The 18,789-nt window shown below is 35.1% G+C and overlaps 4 long non-coding RNA genes across 9 annotated transcripts in view; 2 read left to right on the top strand and 2 right to left on the bottom strand.

Moving 5' to 3' along the window:
* Positions 1 to 18,079, top strand: part of LOC127869461 (uncharacterized) — an 80,636-nt gene extending 62,557 nt beyond the window's left edge. The window contains exons 1-4 of one of the 5 annotated variants that reach the window (XR_008044582.1): positions 1,167 to 1,291; positions 12,639 to 12,750; positions 15,417 to 15,497; positions 17,047 to 17,697. This is a non-coding gene — a long non-coding RNA (uncharacterized LOC127869461). Of the gene's footprint in view, positions 1 to 1,166; positions 1,292 to 6,279; positions 7,165 to 11,909; positions 12,055 to 12,638; positions 12,751 to 15,416; positions 15,498 to 17,046; positions 17,698 to 17,932 lie in introns of those variants that run through there. The other 4 variants (XR_008044577.1, XR_008044580.1, XR_008044576.1 and 1 more) reach the window with 4 other exon arrangements.
* The window catches only part of LOC127869503 (uncharacterized), a 99,339-nt gene that overhangs the window by 63,175 nt on the left and 17,375 nt on the right, over positions 1 to 18,789 (top strand). The window lies entirely within an intron of this gene.
* Positions 1 to 18,789, bottom strand: part of LOC127869478 (uncharacterized) — an 82,243-nt gene that overhangs the window by 47,474 nt on the left and 15,980 nt on the right. The window lies entirely within an intron of this gene.
* LOC127869510 (uncharacterized) lies at positions 8,117 to 10,878 on the bottom strand. Its single transcript, XR_008044648.1, has 2 exons — positions 10,796 to 10,878; positions 8,117 to 9,151 (listed from the first exon to the last, which is right to left on the bottom strand). It is a non-coding gene; the product is annotated as an uncharacterized LOC127869510 (long non-coding RNA).

Raw genomic sequence — 18,789 nt, 5'->3', positions numbered from 1 at the left:
ATTTATATGAAGTTTGCCACTAATAATATAAAGAAGTGAAACTCCAGCTGCTGGAGCACGACTACGAAGGAATTATTAATAAACATTGTTTAGATCTACATTCGACCTCACTTATCTGCAATTGGTTTTTTGCCTATGCTATTACAGAGATTTCTCTCCTGCTTGTACAACTGAAATTCACGTTACATCTTTATGTTACTGTGGTAATACTAATGATAATTAGAGAAAATTAGGTCAATTGATACATTTAATGTCCGAGGTAATCACATTTTCATGTATTTTCTCATCACAATGCCATTCATACTTCGGTATGTTAAATACCAAAGTGCATTCGATATTTTTTTTAATTTAATTTTCAATATAATCTGTCTTGTAATGGTCACCATTAGCATCATAATACTCGGTATCATTTTGACCATTGTGATCATTGATATAGGATCATCGTAATCTCATATATGTATTTTCTACGTCTGCTTGTGGTGAAAATGATATTTATGACGATATGTTTATGGCAGAAACTATGGAAGCCAAAGGGGACCCCCGCTAAAAATACATATATTTATATAGTAAATGTCGGGATTTTCATTTTTCGCGGAACTTTCACTTTCCGCGAAAAACCAAGGCCAGCCATAAAATACTACATACAAATCTTATGGAAAGCCAAAGGGGACCCCCGCTAAAAACAATAAACTTATATAGCAAATATCGGGATTGTCATTTTTCGCGGAACTTTCACTTTCCGCGAAAAACCAATGCCAGCATGGCATAAAACACTACATACAATCGAAATCTAAAAAGCGCGGAACTTTCATATATTTTCCGTCGGAGCAATTATTTTTCAACCCTGTAGAAAAAGCGGGCTCAATTAATCGCGCGGAACGTTATTTATCTACTCTGTTACAAATAGTAGTGTTTAAAATCGCGCGGAGATTGTAGAATGCTATTTTAAGAAGTCTATTAAAGAGAGAAAATCCAGTAAATACCAGATCCAAAAAGCGCGGAACACAAATATCGTCCGCGAAAATTAAGCATTGAATTACTGTACAAATCTCGGGTTGTTAGGTGTTGTTAGAATCCCTAGTTACCCGAAAAATTTGATTGGATCCGATACTTAGAAATAACCAATCAGATACTTTGTAACAACTGCAACACAATCAGTGCGTTGTTTTCAAGATGGCGGAGCGAATTGCATGGTTATTGTTTCTACTCGATGGATTCGCAGATAATTCGGAAATAGATCAGATTGGGATCAATAACTGTATTGCATACGATCATTTACATGTATTACCAGGTTTGTATTTGTACTTTTTTAATATTGTGTAAAACTATCCGATAATATGCATAATGTTGACAATTGTTAATTAAATGAGCCGCGTTCTGAGAAAACTGGGCTTAATGCATGTGCGTAAAGTGTCCATCGCAGATTAGCCTGTGCAGTCCGCACATGCTAATCAGGGATTATACTTTCCGCTTTTATGGTATTTTTAATTTCAAGGAAGTCCCTCCTTACCGAAAATGAAGTTTATGCGGAAAGTGTCGTCCCTGATTAGCCTGTGCGGACTGCAACAGGCTTACGCTAATCTGGGATGACACTTTACGCACATGCACTAAGCCCAGTTTTCTCCGAATGCGACTGAAATAATAACTTATTGTAATGTAATGTACTTGTGTCTTGTATTCGTTTAGTTGAACGTCAATATATTAATACATTTATTTTTGTTTTCAACCTATTAATTAAAATAAGGTATTGTTTTTAATCCGTTTTTAGTTTCGTTATAGCTGACCTAGATTTAAACATTTCGTCATAAATTAATAAATAAAATTATTAATAAATTTATGTTTTAATATAATTTATATATAAATTTTGTAGGTGTGTGTTGCCAGTAATGGTTGAAGATATGCCAAACAAATTGTGCCTCTCTATACAGACAGATTTCAGGTCTCAATTTCGACTTCAAAGGTCAACATATCACTGATATCAGGTTTGTCAGCTATTGGTTTGTATTATTCTTATCCACATTGCAGCAAGAATAACTGGATAACTTAACTTTTCAATAGCTATTACATGTAGATCTAATTTAAATTAATCATGTTTCTAAATCATCCACTAAATGCGGCTAATTCTCCACTTGTTGGAAGTTTTTTGTGATAAAAACTTGGAGTAGATTTATTTTACTCCCAAATACCTTTAAGAAAGCCCAACAGCTGTAGAGTGATGGAAAATCTACTTCTTTAAAGTATTTATAAGTGAATAGACCCTTTTCACAATAAGCCAATATAGCAGGTAGTCAAATGATTGCAGAATTCCAGAATGAGGCTGAACGTGTAGAGATTTCTAATAGTGCATCGCAATATCGCTCTGCTTTCGATCATTCAGCTAGATCTACTTAATGATATTGCCAACACAAGTTGACTTCATCAGATATAGCCATTAATTACTTAATATATACTTTCCATTTTAAGTGCCAATATATGAAATACATTTTCTTGATTAAAGTACTTGTTTGTATTCTTGTTTGTATTCTTTTTTTTTGCACAAACTCTGACACTCCAAGTATGGCTTTCAATTCTTAGTGTGTGTAAATTGACAGTCTTAAACTTATTGGATTATCTGACACTCTTTGTTTTTCCATTATTTGGGCGATTAATCAATTATTTTATTTATTGATAGATCTTGCGTTTAAATTCCCCTGTATTCAGCACAAACCCATAACCTCTTTATGATCAGATACTGTGCAGACAAATACTAAATAACACGTGATGTCATAAACCACATTTTGTAGATATCTGGTCATCTGGTCATTTAACACAATTAATGACACCTCCATGTGACCATGGCGTCTCATGGTTGTAGCATTGCGTAGCTGTTTCCTTGGAATAATTTAACGCCAAATACTCAATTGTTGCTTTTACTGAACATAAAAGATATTGTCAACATTGAAAGTCATCTGTCCAAAAGATTGTCAGAAACTAAATACTGTATACATATTAGCCAGTTTTATCATAATTATAAAGTGCTTTATACCTATATATTTTTAATATTTCAAAAATTTAATGCTAAACATTTGTGTCATTTTCTTCTATTTGATAGGACTTTGTCTGATGCTTGATTCAACTCTTACCCGTTCTATAATTCATGAAATTGTACACATCCTACCTTTGAAAATTGTGTCTTACAATACTTAGTATTGTATTACTGCTAATTTATGACTTCGATTTGTGCAATAATCGATGTTTAGTCTTCAGACCACATTTACTCTGATGCTTAGGGTAACTGGAAATTGTATGCCCCTGGAAGGGTGGGCATTATAGCAGTTGAAACTGTCCGTCAGTCAGTCAGGATGTCAGTCTGTCCGTTCTGTCCGAAAAAAAATTAACGTTGGCCATTACTTTTGCAACATTGAAGATAGCAACTTGATATTTGGCATGCATGTGTATCTCATGAAGCTGCACATTTTGAGTGGTGGAAGTTCAAGGTCAAGGTCGTCCTTCAAGGTCAAAGGTTAAAAAAATATATGTAGAATTAAAGCGGCGCAGTAGGGGCATTTGTGTTTCTGATGAACACATCTATTGTTATATATAAAGATTAAATATAATTCATTAATATACACTAATAGTACATAACTTATGTCCTTGAATCATTATTTAGGTGTTATAATTTTTATATTTGAATTACTTATCAATTTTTTTTACTTAACACAGCATGACATGTGATGGTTGTCTGTATTCATATGTTTGACTTAATTGTAACCAGTGTCAAGTGCGCATTATAATCTTGATATTCAACGCAATTTGCATAGCAAAGAAAAATGCAGTTCCACGTTCAGCCTTGTTCTGCAATTCAACGCGTCAGGTGATATGATTGATATCTATAAATAGTATCGGTGTTCATATTGTGAAACTGGTCTATTATTCGATACTGATTAATTGATGAATCAAGTTAATTTTTGTTAAATACATCTGTTAAATATTTATGCCCCCCTCCGAAGAAGAGCAGGATTATTGTTTTGCACATGTCGGTCCGAATGTCCATATGTCTGTCCACCAGATGGTTTCCGGATGATAACCCAAGAACGACTTTTGCCTAGGATCATGAAACTTCATAGGTACATTGATCATGACTCGAAGATGACCCCTATTGATTTTCAGGTCACAAGGTCAAGGTCACAGTGACCCTAAATAGTAAAATGGTTTCCCGATGATAACTCAAGAACGCTTATGCCTAGGATCATGAAACTTCATAGGTACATTGATCATGACTCGCAGATGACCCCTATTGATTTTGAGGTCACTAAGTCGAAGGTCAAGGTCACGGTGACCCAAAATAGTAAAATGGTTTCCGGATGATAACTCAAGAACTTATGCCTAGGATCATGAAACTTTATAGGTACATAGATAATGACTCGCAGATGACCCCTATGACTTTCAGGTCACTAGGTCAAAGGTCAAGGTCACAGTGCCAAAAACGTATTCACACAATGGCTGCCACAGCAATTGACAATCCATATGGGCGGCATGCATGTTTTACAAAACAGCCCTTGTTTGAAATTTATTTTATGACATTAAAGTAATGTATAGGGAATTTAGTTACCTACACATTCTTTGAAAAGAAATTTGAATTGTAAATGTATACTTCATTTATTTTGTAGGAATTCTGTACACTGTGGAACCATGTATGGTACGTGACCGCACAATGTTGGTTGGCAAAAGGATATTGGAATAAGCAAAGGTAAATTGTATGTGAAGGAGTCTTGACAATTGCAAATATAGTTAGTTTTTTTGTAAGGCTCGCAGAAAGTGACCCTAGCCTTCATATATAAATAAAAAGCTGAAAGAGTATTTATGAAAAATCGTGTAATCAAGTTTGCAATATGTTACATTTTATTTATAAGCTCATCTTTTTTTTTTGAAAAAAAGAGATATTGTCATCATCTTGGCGTCGGCGTCTGCGTCGGCGTCCGGTTAAGTTTTGTGTTTAGGTCCACTTTTCTCATAAAGTATCAAGTATAAAACTTATTTACTTACTACCATGAGGGGACTGGGCAGGCAAAGTTAGATAACTCTGGCATGCATTTTGACAGAATTATGTGCCCTTCTTATACTTAGAAAATTGAAAATTTGGTTAAGTTTTGTGTTTAGGTCCACTTTATTCCTACAGTATCAAAGCTATTGCTTTCATACTTGCAACACTTACTATCATAAAGGGACTGTGCAGACAAAGTTATGTAACTCTGACTGGCATTTTGAAAGTATTATGTGCCCTTTTTATTCTTAGAAAATTGAAAATTTTGTTAAGTTTTGTGTTTTCGTCCACTTTACTCCTAAAGTATCATAGATATTGCTTTCATACTGGGAACACTCGCAAATTATCATAAGGGGACAGTACAGGACAAGTTGAATAACTCTGGTTGTCATTTTGACAGAATTATGGTCCTTTTCTTACTTAGTAACTTTGAATATATGGTTAAATTTTGTGTTTTTGATCTACTTTACTTCTCAAGTATCAAGGCTATTGCTTTCAAACTTCAAATACTGTCATGCTATCATAAGTTACTGTAGCTGGCAAGTTGAATTTTACCTTGACCTTTGAATGACCATGACTCTCAAGGTGAAATTATTAAATTTTGCTAAAATTTCCATAACTTCTTTACAAGCGTTACAAAGCAACTCTTATCTGACATACCACAATAGACTCCACCCAAACCATCCCCCACGCCCCCCCCCCCAAAAAAAGAAAAAAGTACTTTTTTTTTCATTTTGAAAGATCATCTAATAAATGACCACACCCTCACACTATACCCCCTGCCCATTTTTTTTAAACATGGCTAAAAAACACAAATATTTATTTTTATCATTTTTTCATTTTTGGAAGATGTGTAATAAATGACCACACCACCACACTATACACCCTTCTCCACCCCACCTCTCCCTCCTTTGTGATTGAAGTATTGAGATAGGTCCCTTCAACTTTAAAAAAATAGATGAGAGGTCTGAACCTGCAGGGCGTGCTCTTGTTAACAATCAAATGAGACATAACTTAGAAGCTTCACTTCATTTACTTTGTCAGGCTGGCGTAGTGGATATGGTGTTCACCTAGTGATGGGAACATTTTGGGTTCAACCCTGTTTATTAGCGGTCTCTTTATCTTCATATATACAAAGTACTGATTACTCCCAGAAAACGGACTCTAGAATGTCTTAATAAGCATAAAGCTTTCAATGCAATCAAGCATAATTAATATGGCTAAACTCTAGCATGAATTTTACTTTTGTATTTCAGGGACTCAACATTACACAGTCATTTCAACATGTAGAGTCTTGTCAGCAATGATGGAGCAGTACTTCAGATTTCCAGAATCTCGTCATGAGCTGAAGATCATTGCCTATGAATTTCCTGAATGATGTAGAATGATTGGACTGTTGATGGAACCCACAGTGCATGTCCTGCTTCAACATCTGAGCATAGGTCCTTGTTTATCAGCAGTTTAGTTCTTCAAGCAGTCTGTGACAGTTACTTGAAATGTTTGGACATATGACCTGGATGGCCAAGTTCTGTGCATGATGCCCATTTAAATAGGAACGGCCCAGTGGCGCATTAAATGGACATTTTTCGAATGTTCTCAAGGATTCAGCTTACCGCCTGACAAGAAATCTTGCTTTTTGTTCAGTATCGAGGCCATGGACATTTGTATCATTTGCAAAAGATACTGCGATATTTGTGCCTTTGTTCATGCTTTATAGTTGATTAACAATTGGAAGCCATAACCTGTTTTTAAGATGGTGTTAGTGGGACAATGAATTTTGTAAAGATTTAAAGACTGGAAAAGATAATTAAAAGTCAAAAGAGTTCTGCTATTGTTAAGCATGCTTTATTGATTTGTAATGTTAGAAAGATAGCATTATTAACAGAATAAAATGTCCATAATTTGAATATTCTACTGTTTTCAGCAACATTTAATTTGATATAGTACAAAATGCTGCATCATGTTATATCATGATCTGTTTTGTGAACAATGACCTTTCAATGTATATTTAATAATTTGTCAATGGGTGTTACACGCATAAGCCCTACCATTAGCCCAAAAAGGAATTGCTTAGGAGTTTTGCCACCTTCTAGAGAAAAATACTTCTCAGAAACAATTGCATTTTGGAAAGTCTATGGCTAGTAAAATTTGGATTCCTTTTGGATACCCAAGGTTACCAATTTATGTTTAATAAATTTGCAATAAAAAGCTTTGACAGAACATAATGTCACAGAGTCGAACACGTGTATGGAATAAAGTGGAAGTTGATTAAATTAGTAATACACATTATATGCTTCTTTGATTAAAAGTTTGTGTTTTCACTAAAACTGCAAACATAGTAAGCTTTAAAGTATTGCAAAGACCTATCAATATTGATAGGTCTTTGAGTATTGCAACTAAATAAAATATTCAGATTTAAATTGTATTATTTGAATGCACTGTCTAATACATATGAGCCTCGCTCTGTGAAAAAGGGGTTTAATGCATGTGCACTCCAGATTAGCCTGGGCAGACCGCACAGGCTAATCAGGGAGGATACTAAACGCACATGCATAAAACCCCTATTTCACAGAGCAAGGCTCATATATGTTCAATAAACCAAAGATAATCAAAAACAAAATGAGACATTTAACCCTGTACCACTCAAAAACGCACTAAGACACATTCGAGAATAAATTTAATTTAAGACCTTTCTTACTATATTAAAGTTTTAAAGGCTTTGTTTCCAACCCATGGATACTGATGAGCAGCAAACAGCATAAAACCTGAACAGATTGTGAGTTACTTGCAGGCTGTTCTGGTTTTATGATGTTTGCATGTAGAAAATTTAAAATTTCCTCAGAGCAGGAAAAGGTTAATAATAACACAACAGCAATTATACTTAAGTTATTTTAAGACTTCATACTAATGCAAGTAACTTGCAACTGTCTAACCAAAATCGGAGATGGTGGAGGGCAAAATTAATGGCTGTGCACCTTGAATTATCTATTCATACTCATACAATATAATGTTGATCTACAGTATCTTGTACAGCATGCATCTAATACTACAGCCAAATTTGCTTACAAATAATATTACAAGAAACACAAGTCATTAAAGACTTAACTTTATTGCATCAACCATTTAGCAGGAATAAAATATAAAGAGAAAAATTATGGCAATTTTTTCATCTGAACATGCAAGTCTTCATATACAATCCCATTGCATATAAAAACGACAGTTTACTATTTTTCCGTTCTATATGTCAGCATAAAGACAAGATGGTATTCACTGTGCAATAAAACACAAGCAATCATATTAAAATTGCTTTTAATTATATGAACTGTACCTTCACTAACATTCAAGAATTTTAATATAAATACATGATGAAAGATGAGCTTTTTCTTGTCTTAAAATAACTTGATACTTTGCAATGACCAAACAATACAACTCAACATACAAATTATCCAACAAAATATATTTTAATGACACAATATTTTTATTCAACAATAGGAATAGCTTAAGGTTGTAACATATTACACTAAAGTCACAGTGTCAATCTAAGCAAAGAGTAGAATCATAAAGAGATGTCCACAACGGATGATGTGCAAGCTGGCTCTGACTCAGATTTCCACATCAGTTGATGTGCAAGCTGGTTATTACAAGGATGTGAACAACCGATGACGTGCAAGCTCTAAGACAGATATCCACAACAGAGATTGTCCTTGCTGGCTCTGACTAATGTCCACAAGTATATAACATGCAAGCTATCTCTGACTGATGTCCTAAACATATGACGTGCAAGCTGGCTCTAACACAGATGTCCACAACAGATTACGTGCAAGCTAGCACTTACACGGATGTCCACAACAGAGGATGTGTAAGCTGGCTCTAACACTGATGTCCAAAAGAGATGACGTGCAAGCTGGCTCTTACACGGATGTTCACAACAGATGACATGCAAGCTAGCACTAACACTGATGTCCACAATAGAGGACGTGCAAGCTGGCTCTAACACGGATGTCCACAACAGATGACATGCAAGCTGGCTCTTACTCGGTTGTCCACAACAGAGGTCAGATGGGCAAGCTGGCTCTGCCTCAGATATGTACACAGAAGATGATGTTCAAGTTGGGAACACTGCTACAGCTATAAAATACAAAAACCATGTTTCATACTATCATATTATTTTACTACATGTATTTCTTCCACAATACAGAACATTATACTCATTATTAGCATTCTGCTATTGCTATCTGAAGGTTTACCAGATGCTATGTGTGAAGATAGTTCATACCAGAAATTAGCCGAAAAACACTTTTTAGACATAATGTGCATTCTGCTTTAAGATATATAGCTCAGAATTCACTGGTTAAATCAAATTTTTTGGACTAAATTGGCGTGGCATGCAGACAAAATGTCGAGTTTTGAAACTGTGTCGTATCTGGTGTGAATCTTGAGTTATTTAATTTGGTCAGTATATCAGATGTGTACACCTGTTATATGTTAACTGTAAGAGTTTAGAATGTCTTGACAGTCATTGTGTTTGTAATACATTGTGTTATCTTTCAGATTTGTGTGACAGTTAAATATAATAATCAATAATCTTGTTCTGCATGCCGGTCAAATTGTTCCGTGGTAAACACCTACCCATTGTGGTCAACTCGTACCTGTTTTTTAGTCAACTTGTACCTACCCAAACAATTTTTATTTTCCTCTTGATGTTTCAACTTAAATTATCTAAGCATTGCTCACGCAAGTTGTCTGCTGCAGATATGTATAAGCAGCGAAAGTGTTGCTGAAAATTGACACTTGTGGTTGATGTCTTTCAAGAATTTTACAATTGTGACAAAATAAGACAAATGAAACAAGTTGAATAGTTTGAATGAAGAACGAGTTGACAACAAGAGCACCGCATAACGGATGCCACGCTCTGCTACAGGTGCTTGTCAGATTTATTTTTTTAGAGGTCACAATGACCTTGACCTAGTGACCCCAAAATGGGTGTGGCGTGTAGAACAAATCAACATGCATCTACATATGAAGTTTCAAAGTTGTAGTTGGAAGCACTTTATTTTAGAGCCAATGTTAAAGTTTTATAGTAGAGGTCACAGTGACCTTGACCTTTGACCTAATGACCCAAAAATGGGTGTGGCGTGTAGAACTCATCAAGGTGCATCTACATATGAAGTTTCAAAGTTGTAGGTGGAAGCACTTTGATTTTAGAGCCTATGTTAAAGTTTTATATTAGAGGTCACAGTGACTTTGACCTAGTGATCCAAAAATGGGTGTGGCGTGTAGAACTCATCAAGGTGCATCTACATATGAAATTTCAAAGTTGTAGGTGGAGCACTTTGATTTTAGAGCCAATGCTAAGGTTTTAGCACGACGCCTACGGCGGACGACGAGCTGGCTATGACAATACCTCGGGTTTTCTCCGAAAACGCCGAGCTAAAAATGGGTACGAGTTGACCAAGGTACGAGTTGCCTTTGGGATGAATTGCCTGTAAAGCCTTGTTCTTTTTCTTTTTAATTGAAGATGTATACGGCGCTGGACTAGAGCATACGACTGCCATAACAATAACTTGGCTCTCTACTAACTGAGCTTAAGGGAAGATGTTTCTTACACACAAACACTATATTTCATTATTTGCCGACATATGATTATGACGTGTTTTTGCGGGTGTTTATGTTTAATCAGAGACGTTTGCATATAGACAAACCGTGAAAACAACACTCGATACTCTTGAGCTGTTTTAATTGCATTAAAATTCATGTATGTTAAATACTAACCTCATTGCTAATGTCATCAAAATTGATCACGCTTTCGCCCTTAAAATTTTTTGTGTTAATGTGAAACAGTCATCATGATGACTGCATAAATGCTGGATAAGACGCGAGTTTTGATAGGTTCTTTCTAGGTGTCGGAACCAATCAAATTTTATCGCGTAACCACATAGCAACCCGAATTTCGTGCAGTAATTCAATGCTATTGAAAATCGCGCGGAGTAATGAATCTTCCGCGCGATTTTTCATTAGCAACCCGCAATTTACATAGCAACCCGAGATTTGTACAGTAATTCAATGCTTAATTTTCGCGGAAGATATTTGTGTTCCGCGCTTTGTGGATAAGGTCCGCGCGATTTTATACACTACTTTTTGTACAGAGTAGATAATATTTAGGTTCCGCGCGATTATTTGAGCCCGCATTCTCTCCAGGGTTGAAAGAGAATTGTTCCGACGGAAAATATATGAAAGTTTCGCGCTTTTTAGATTTCGATTTGTATGTAGTATTTTATGGCTATGCTGGCCTTGGTTTTTCGCGGAAAGTGAAAGTTCCGCGAAAAATGAAAATCCCGATATTTACTATATAAGTATATGTATTTTAGCGGGGGTCCCCTTTGGCTTTCCATAATATGGAAAGCCAAAGGGGACCCCCGCTAAAAAACATAAACTTATATAGCAAATATCGGGATTGTCATTTTTCGCGGAACTTTCACTTTCCGCGAAAAACCAATGCCAGCATGGCCATAAAACACTACATACAAATCGAAATCTAAAAAGCGCGGAACTTTCATATATTTTCCGTCGGAGCAATTATTTTTCAACCCTGTAGAAAAAGCGGGCTCAATTAATCGCGCGGAACGTTATTTATCTACTCTGTACAAATAGTAGTGTTTAAAATCGCGCGGAGATTGTAGAATGCTATTTTAAGAAGTCTATTAAAGAGAGAAAATCCAGTAAATACCAGATCCAAAAAGCGCGGAACACAAATATCGTCCGCGAAAATTAAGCATTGAATTACTGTACAAATCTCGGGTTGTTAGGTGTTAGAATCCCTAGTTACCCGAAAAATTTGATTGGATCCGATACTTAGAAATAACCAATCAGATACTTTGTAACAAATGCAACACAATCAGTGCGTTGTTTCAAGATGGCGGAGCGAATTGCATGGTTATTGTTTCTACTCGATGGATTCGCAGATAATTCGGAAATAGATCAGATTGGGATCAATAACTGTATTGCATACGATCATTTACATGTATTACCAGGTTTGTATTTGTACTTTTTTAATATTGTGTAAAACTATCCGATAATATGCATAATGTTGACAATTGTTAATTAAATGAGCCGCGTTCTGAGAAAACTGGGCTTAATGCATGTGCGTAAAGTGTCATCGCAGATTAGCCTGTGCAGTCCGCACATGCTAATCAGGGATTATACTTTCCGCTTTTATGGTATTTTTAATTTCAAGGAAGTCCCTCCTTACCGAAAATGAAGTTTATGCGGAAAGTGTCGTCCCTGAGGCCTGATTAGCCTGTGCGGACTGCACAGGCTTACGCTAATCTGGGATGACACTTTACGCACATGCACTAAGCCCAGTTTTCTCCGAATGCGACTGAAATAATAACTTATTGTAATGTAATGTACTTGTGTCTTGTATTCGTTCAGTTGAACATCAATATATTAATACATTTATTTTTGTTTTCAACCTATTAATTAAAATAAGGTATTGTTTTTAATCCGTTTTTAGTTTCGTTATAGCTGACCTAGATTTAAACATTTCGTCATAAATTAATAAATAAAATTATTAATAAATTTATGTTTTAATATAATTTATATATAAATTTTGTAGGTGTGTGTTGCCAGTAATGGTTGAAGATATGCCAAACAAATTGTGCCTCTCTATACAGACAGATTTCAGGTCTCAATTTCGACTTCAAAGGTCAACATATCACTGATATCAGGTTTGTCAGCTATTGGTTTGTATTATTCTTATCCACATTGCAGCAAGAATAACTGGATAACTTAACTTTTCAATAGCTATTACATGTAGATCTAATTTAAATTAATCATGTTTCTAAATCATCCACTAAATGCGGCTAATTCTCCACTTGTTGGAAGTTTTTTGTGATAAAAACTTGGAGTAGATTTATTTTACTCCCAAATACCTTTAAGAAAGCCCAACAGCTGTAGAGTGATGGAAAATCTACTTCTTTAAAGTATTTATAAGTGAATAGACCCTTTTCACAATAAGCCAATATAGCAGGTAGTCAAATGATTGCAGAATTCCAGAATGAGGCTGAACGTGTAGAGATTTCTAATAGTGCATCGCAATATCGCTCTGCTTTCGATCATTCAGCTAGATCTACTTAATGATATTGCCAACACAAGTTGACTTCATCAGATATAGCCATTAATTACTTAATATATACTTTCCATTTTAAGTGCCAATATATGAAATACATTTTCTTGATTAAAGTACTTGTTTGTATTCTTGTTTGTATTCTTTTTTTTTGCACAAACTCTGACACTCCAAGTATGGCTTTCAATTCTTAGTGTGTGTAAATTGACAGTCTTAAACTTATTGGATTATCTGACACTCTTTGTTTTTCCATTATTTGGGCGATTAATCAATTATTTTATTTATTGATAGATCTTGCGTTTAAATTCCCCTGTATTCAGCACAAACCCATAACCTCTTTATGATCAGATACTGTGCAGACAAATACTAAATAACAACGTGATGTCATAAACCACATTTTGTAGATATCTGGTCATCTGGTCATTTAACACAATTAATGACACCTCCATGTGACCATGGCGTCTCATGGTTGTAGCATTGCGTAGCTGTTTCTTGGAATAATTTAACGCCAAATACTCAATTGTTGCTTTTACTGAACATAAAAGATATTGTCAACATTGAAAGTCATCTGTCCAAAAAGATTGTCAGAAACTAAATACTGTATACATATTAGCCAGTTTTATCATAATTATAAAGTGCTTTATACCTATATATTTTTAATATTTCAAAAATTTAATGCTAAACATTTGTGTCATTTTCTTCTATTTGATAGGACTTTGTCTGATGCTTGATTCAACTCTTACACGTTCTATAATTCATGAAATTGTACACATCCTACCTTTGAAAATTGTAGTCTTACAATACTTAGTATTGTATACTGCTAATTTATGACTTCGATTTGTGCAATAATCGATGTTTAGTCTTCAGACCACATTTACTCTGATGCTTATGGGTAACTGGAAATTGTATGCCCCTGGAAGGGTGGCATATAGCAGTTGAACTGTCCGTCAGTCAGTCAGGATGTCAGTCTGTCCGTCTGTCCGAAAAAAAATTAACGTTGGCTATTACTTTTGCAACATTGAAGATAGCAACTTGATATTTGGCATGCATGTGTATCTCATGAAGCTGCACATTTTGAGTGGTGGAAGTTCAAGGTCAAGGTCGTCCTTCAAGGTCAAAGGTTAAAAAAATATATGTAGAATTAAAAGCGGCGCAGTAGTGGGCATTGTGTTTCTGATGAACACATCTATTGTTATATATAAAGATTAAATATAATTCATTAATATACACTAATAGTACATAACTTATGTCCTTGAATCATTATTTAGGTGTTATAATTTTTATATTTGAATTACTTATCAATTTTTTTACTTAACACAGCATGACATGTGATGGTTGTCTGTATTCATATGTTTGACTTAATTGTAACCAGTGTCAAGTGCGCATTATAATCTTGATATTCAACGCAATTTGCATAGCAAAAGAAAATGCAGTTCCACGTTCAGCCTTGTTCTGCAATTCAACGCGTCAGGTGATATGATTGATATCTATAAATAGTATCGGTGTTCATATTGTGAAACTGGTCTATTATTCGATACTGATTAATTTGATGAATCAAGTTAATTTTTGTTAAATACATCTGTTAAATATTTATGCCCCCCTCCGAAGAAGAGCAGGATTATTGTTTTGCACATGTCGGTCCGAATGTCCATATGTCTGTCCACCAGTTGGTTTCCGGATGATAACCCAAGAACGATTTTGCCTAGGATCATGAAACTTCATAGGTACATTGATCATGACTCGAAGATGACCCCTATTGATTTTCAGGTCACAAGGTCAAGGTCACAGTGACCCTAAATAGTAAAATGGTTTCCCGATGATAACTCATGAACGCTTATGCCTAGGATCATGAAACTTCATAGGTACATTGATCATGACTCGCAGATGACCCCTATTGATTTTGAGGTCACTAAGTCGAAGGTCAAGGTCACGGTGACCCAAAATAGTAAAATGGTTTCCGGATGATAACTCAAGAACTTATGCCTAGGATCATGAAACTTTATAGGTACATAGATAATGACTCGCAGATGACCCCTATTGACTTTCAGGTCACTAGGTCAAAGGTCAAGGTCACAGTGCCAAAAAACGTATTCACACAATGGCTGCCACAGCAATTGACAATCCATATGGGCGGCATGCATGTTTTACAAACAGCCCTTGTTTGAAATTTATTTTATGACATTAAAGTAATGTATAGGGAATTTAGTTACCTACACATTCTTTGAAAAGAAATTTGAATTGTAAATGTATACTTCATTTATTTTGTAGGAATTCTGTACAACTGTGGAACCATGTATGGTACGTGACCGCACAATGTTGGTTGGCAAAAGGATATTGGAATAAGCAAAGGTAAATTGTATGTGAAGGAGTCTTGACAATTGCAAATATAGTTAGTTTTTTTGTAAGGCTCGCAGAAAGTGACCCTAGCCTTCATATATAAATAAAAAGCTGAAAGAGTATTTATGAAAAATCGTGTAATCAAGTTTGCAATATGTTACATTTTATTTATAAGCTCATCTTTTTTTTTTGAAAAAAAAGAGATATTGTCATCATCTTGGCGTCGGCGTCTGCGTCGGCGTCCGGTTATGTTTTGTGTTTAGGTCCACTTTTCTCATAAAGTATCAAGTATAAAACTTATTTACTTACTACCATGAGGGGACTGGGCAGGCAAAGTTAGATAACTCTGGCATGCATTTTGACAGAATTATGTGCCCTTCTTATACTTAGAAAATTGAAAATTTGGTTAAGTTTTGTGTTTAGGTCCACTTTATTCCTACAGTATCAAAGCTATTGCTTTCATACTTGCAACACTTACTATCATAAAGGGACTGTGCAGACAAAGTTATGTAACTCTGACTGGCATTTTGAAAGTATTATGTGCCCTTTTTATTCTTAGAAAATTGAAAATTTTGTTAAGTTTTGTGTTTTCGTCCACTTTACTCCTAAAGTATCATAGATATTGCTTTCATACTGGGAACACTCGCAAATTATCATAAGGGGACAGTACAGGACAAGTTGAATAACTCTGGTTGTCATTTTGACAGAATTATGGTCCTTTTCTTACTTAGTAACTTTGAATATATGGTTAAATTTTGTGTTTTGATCTACTTTACTTCTCAAGTATCAAGGCTATTGCTTTCAAACTTCAAATACTGTCATGCTATCATAAGTTACTGTAGCTGGCAAGTTGAATTTTACCTTGACCTTTGAATGACCATGACTCTCAAGGTGAAATTATTAAATTTTGCTAAAATTTCCATAACTTCTTTACAAGCGTTACAAAGCAACTCTTATCTGACATACCACAATAGACTCCACCCAAACCATCCCCCACGCCCCCCCCCAAAAAAAGAAAAAAGTACTTTTTTTTTCATTTTGAAAGATCATCTAATAAATGACCACACCCTCACACTATACCCCCTGCCCATTTTTTTTAAACATGGCTAAAAAACACAAATATTTATTTTTATCATTTTTTCATTTTTGGAAGATGTGTAATAAATGACCACACCACCACACTATACACCCTTCTCCACCCCACCTCTCCCTCCTTTGTGATTGAAGTATTGAGATAGGTCCCTTCAACTTTAAAAAAAATAGATGAGAGGTCTGAACCTGCAGGGCGTGCTCTTGTTAACAATCAAATGAGACATAACTTAGAAGCTTCACTTCATTTACTTTGTCAGGCTGGCGTAGTGGATATGGTGTTCCCCTAGTGATGGGAACATTTTGGGTTCAACCCTGTTTATTAGCGGTCTCTTTATCTTCATATATACAAAGTACTGATTACTCCCAGAAAACGGACTCTAGAATGTCTTAATAAGCATAAAGCTTTCAATGCAATCAAGCATAATTAATATGGCTAAACTCTAGCATGAATTTTACTTTTGTATTTCAGGGACTCAACATTACACAGTCATTTCAACATGTAGAGTCTTGTCAGCAATGATGGAGCAGTACTTCAGATTTCCAGAATCTCGTCATGAGCTGAAGATCATTGCCTATGAATTTCCTGAATGATGTAGAATGATTGGACTGTTGATGGAACCCACAGTGCATGTCCTGCTTCAACATCTGAGCATAGGTCCTTGTTTATCAGCAGTTTAGTTCTTCAAGCAGTCTGTGACAGTTACTTGAAATGTTTGGACATATGACCTGGATGGCCAAGTTCTGTGCATGATGCCCATTTAAATAGGAACGGCCCAGTGGCGCATTAAATGGACATTTTTCGAATGTTCTCAAGGATTCAGCTTACCGCCTGACAAGAAATCTTGCTTTTTGTTCAGTATCGAGGCCATGGACATTTGTATCATTTGCAAAAGATACTGCGATATTTGTGCCTTTGTTCATGCTTTATAGTTGATTAACAATTGGAAGCCATAACCTGTTTTTAAGATGGTGTTAGTGGGACAATGAATTTTGTAAAGATTTAAAGACTGGAAAAGATAATTAAAAGTCAAAAGAGTTCTGCTATTGTTAAGCATGCTTTATTGATTTGTAATGTTAGAAAGATAGCATTATTAACAGAATAAAATGTCCATAATTTGAATATTCTACTGTTTTCAGCAACATTTAATTTGATATAGTACAAAATGCTGCATCATGTTATATCATGATCTGTTTTGTGAACAATGACCTTTCAATGTATATTTAATAATTTGTCAATGGGTGTTACACGCATAAGCCCTACCATTAGCCCAAAAAGGAATTGCTTAGGAGTTTTGCCACCTTCTAGAGAAAAATACTTCTCAGAAACAATTGCATTTTGGAAAGTCTATGGCTAGTAAAATTTGGATTCCTTTTGGATACCCAAGGTTACCAATTTATGTTTAATAAATTTGCAATAAAAAGCTTTGACAGAACATAATGTCACAGAGTCGAACACGTGTATGGAATAAAGTGGAAGTTGATTAAATGAGTAATACACATTATATGCTTCTTTGATTAAAAGTTTGTGTTTTCACTAAAACTGCAAACATAGTAAGCTTTAAAGTATTGCAAAGACCTATCAATATTGATAGGTCTTTGAGTATTGCAACTAAATAAAATATTCAGATTTAAATTGTATTATTTGAATGCACTGTCTAATACATATGAGCCTCGCTCTGTGAAAAAGGGGTTTAATGCATGTGCACTCCAGATTAGCCTGGGCAGACCGCACAGGCTAATCAGGGAGGATACTAAACGCACATGCATAAAACCCCTATTTCACAGAGCAAGGCTCATATATGTTCAATAAACCAAAGATAATCAAAAACAAAATGAGACATTTAACCCTGTACCACTCAAAAACGCACTAAGACACATTCGAGAATAAATTTAATTTAAGACCTTTCTTACTATATTAAAGTTTTAAAGGCTTTGTTTCCAACCCATGGATACTGATGAGCAGCAAACAGCATAAAACCTGAACAGATTGTGAGTTACTTGCAGGCTGTTCTGGTTTTATGATGTTTGCATGTAGAAAATTTAAAATTTCCTCAGAGCAGGAAAAGGTTAATAATAACACAACAGCAATTATACTTAAGTTATTTTAAGACTTCATACTAATGCAAGTAACTTGCAACTGTCTAACCAAAATCGGAGATGGTGGAGGGCAAAATTAATGGCTGTGCACCTTTAATTATCTATTCATACTCAT

This window comes from Dreissena polymorpha, chromosome 1 (assembly GCF_020536995.1).
Source record: "Dreissena polymorpha isolate Duluth1 chromosome 1, UMN_Dpol_1.0, whole genome shotgun sequence".
In the NCBI taxonomy this organism is placed as follows: Eukaryota; Metazoa; Mollusca; class Bivalvia; order Myida; family Dreissenidae; genus Dreissena; species Dreissena polymorpha.
Note: the sequence above shows the minus strand (reverse complement) of the source record. Positions and strands in the feature narration are given on the sequence as shown.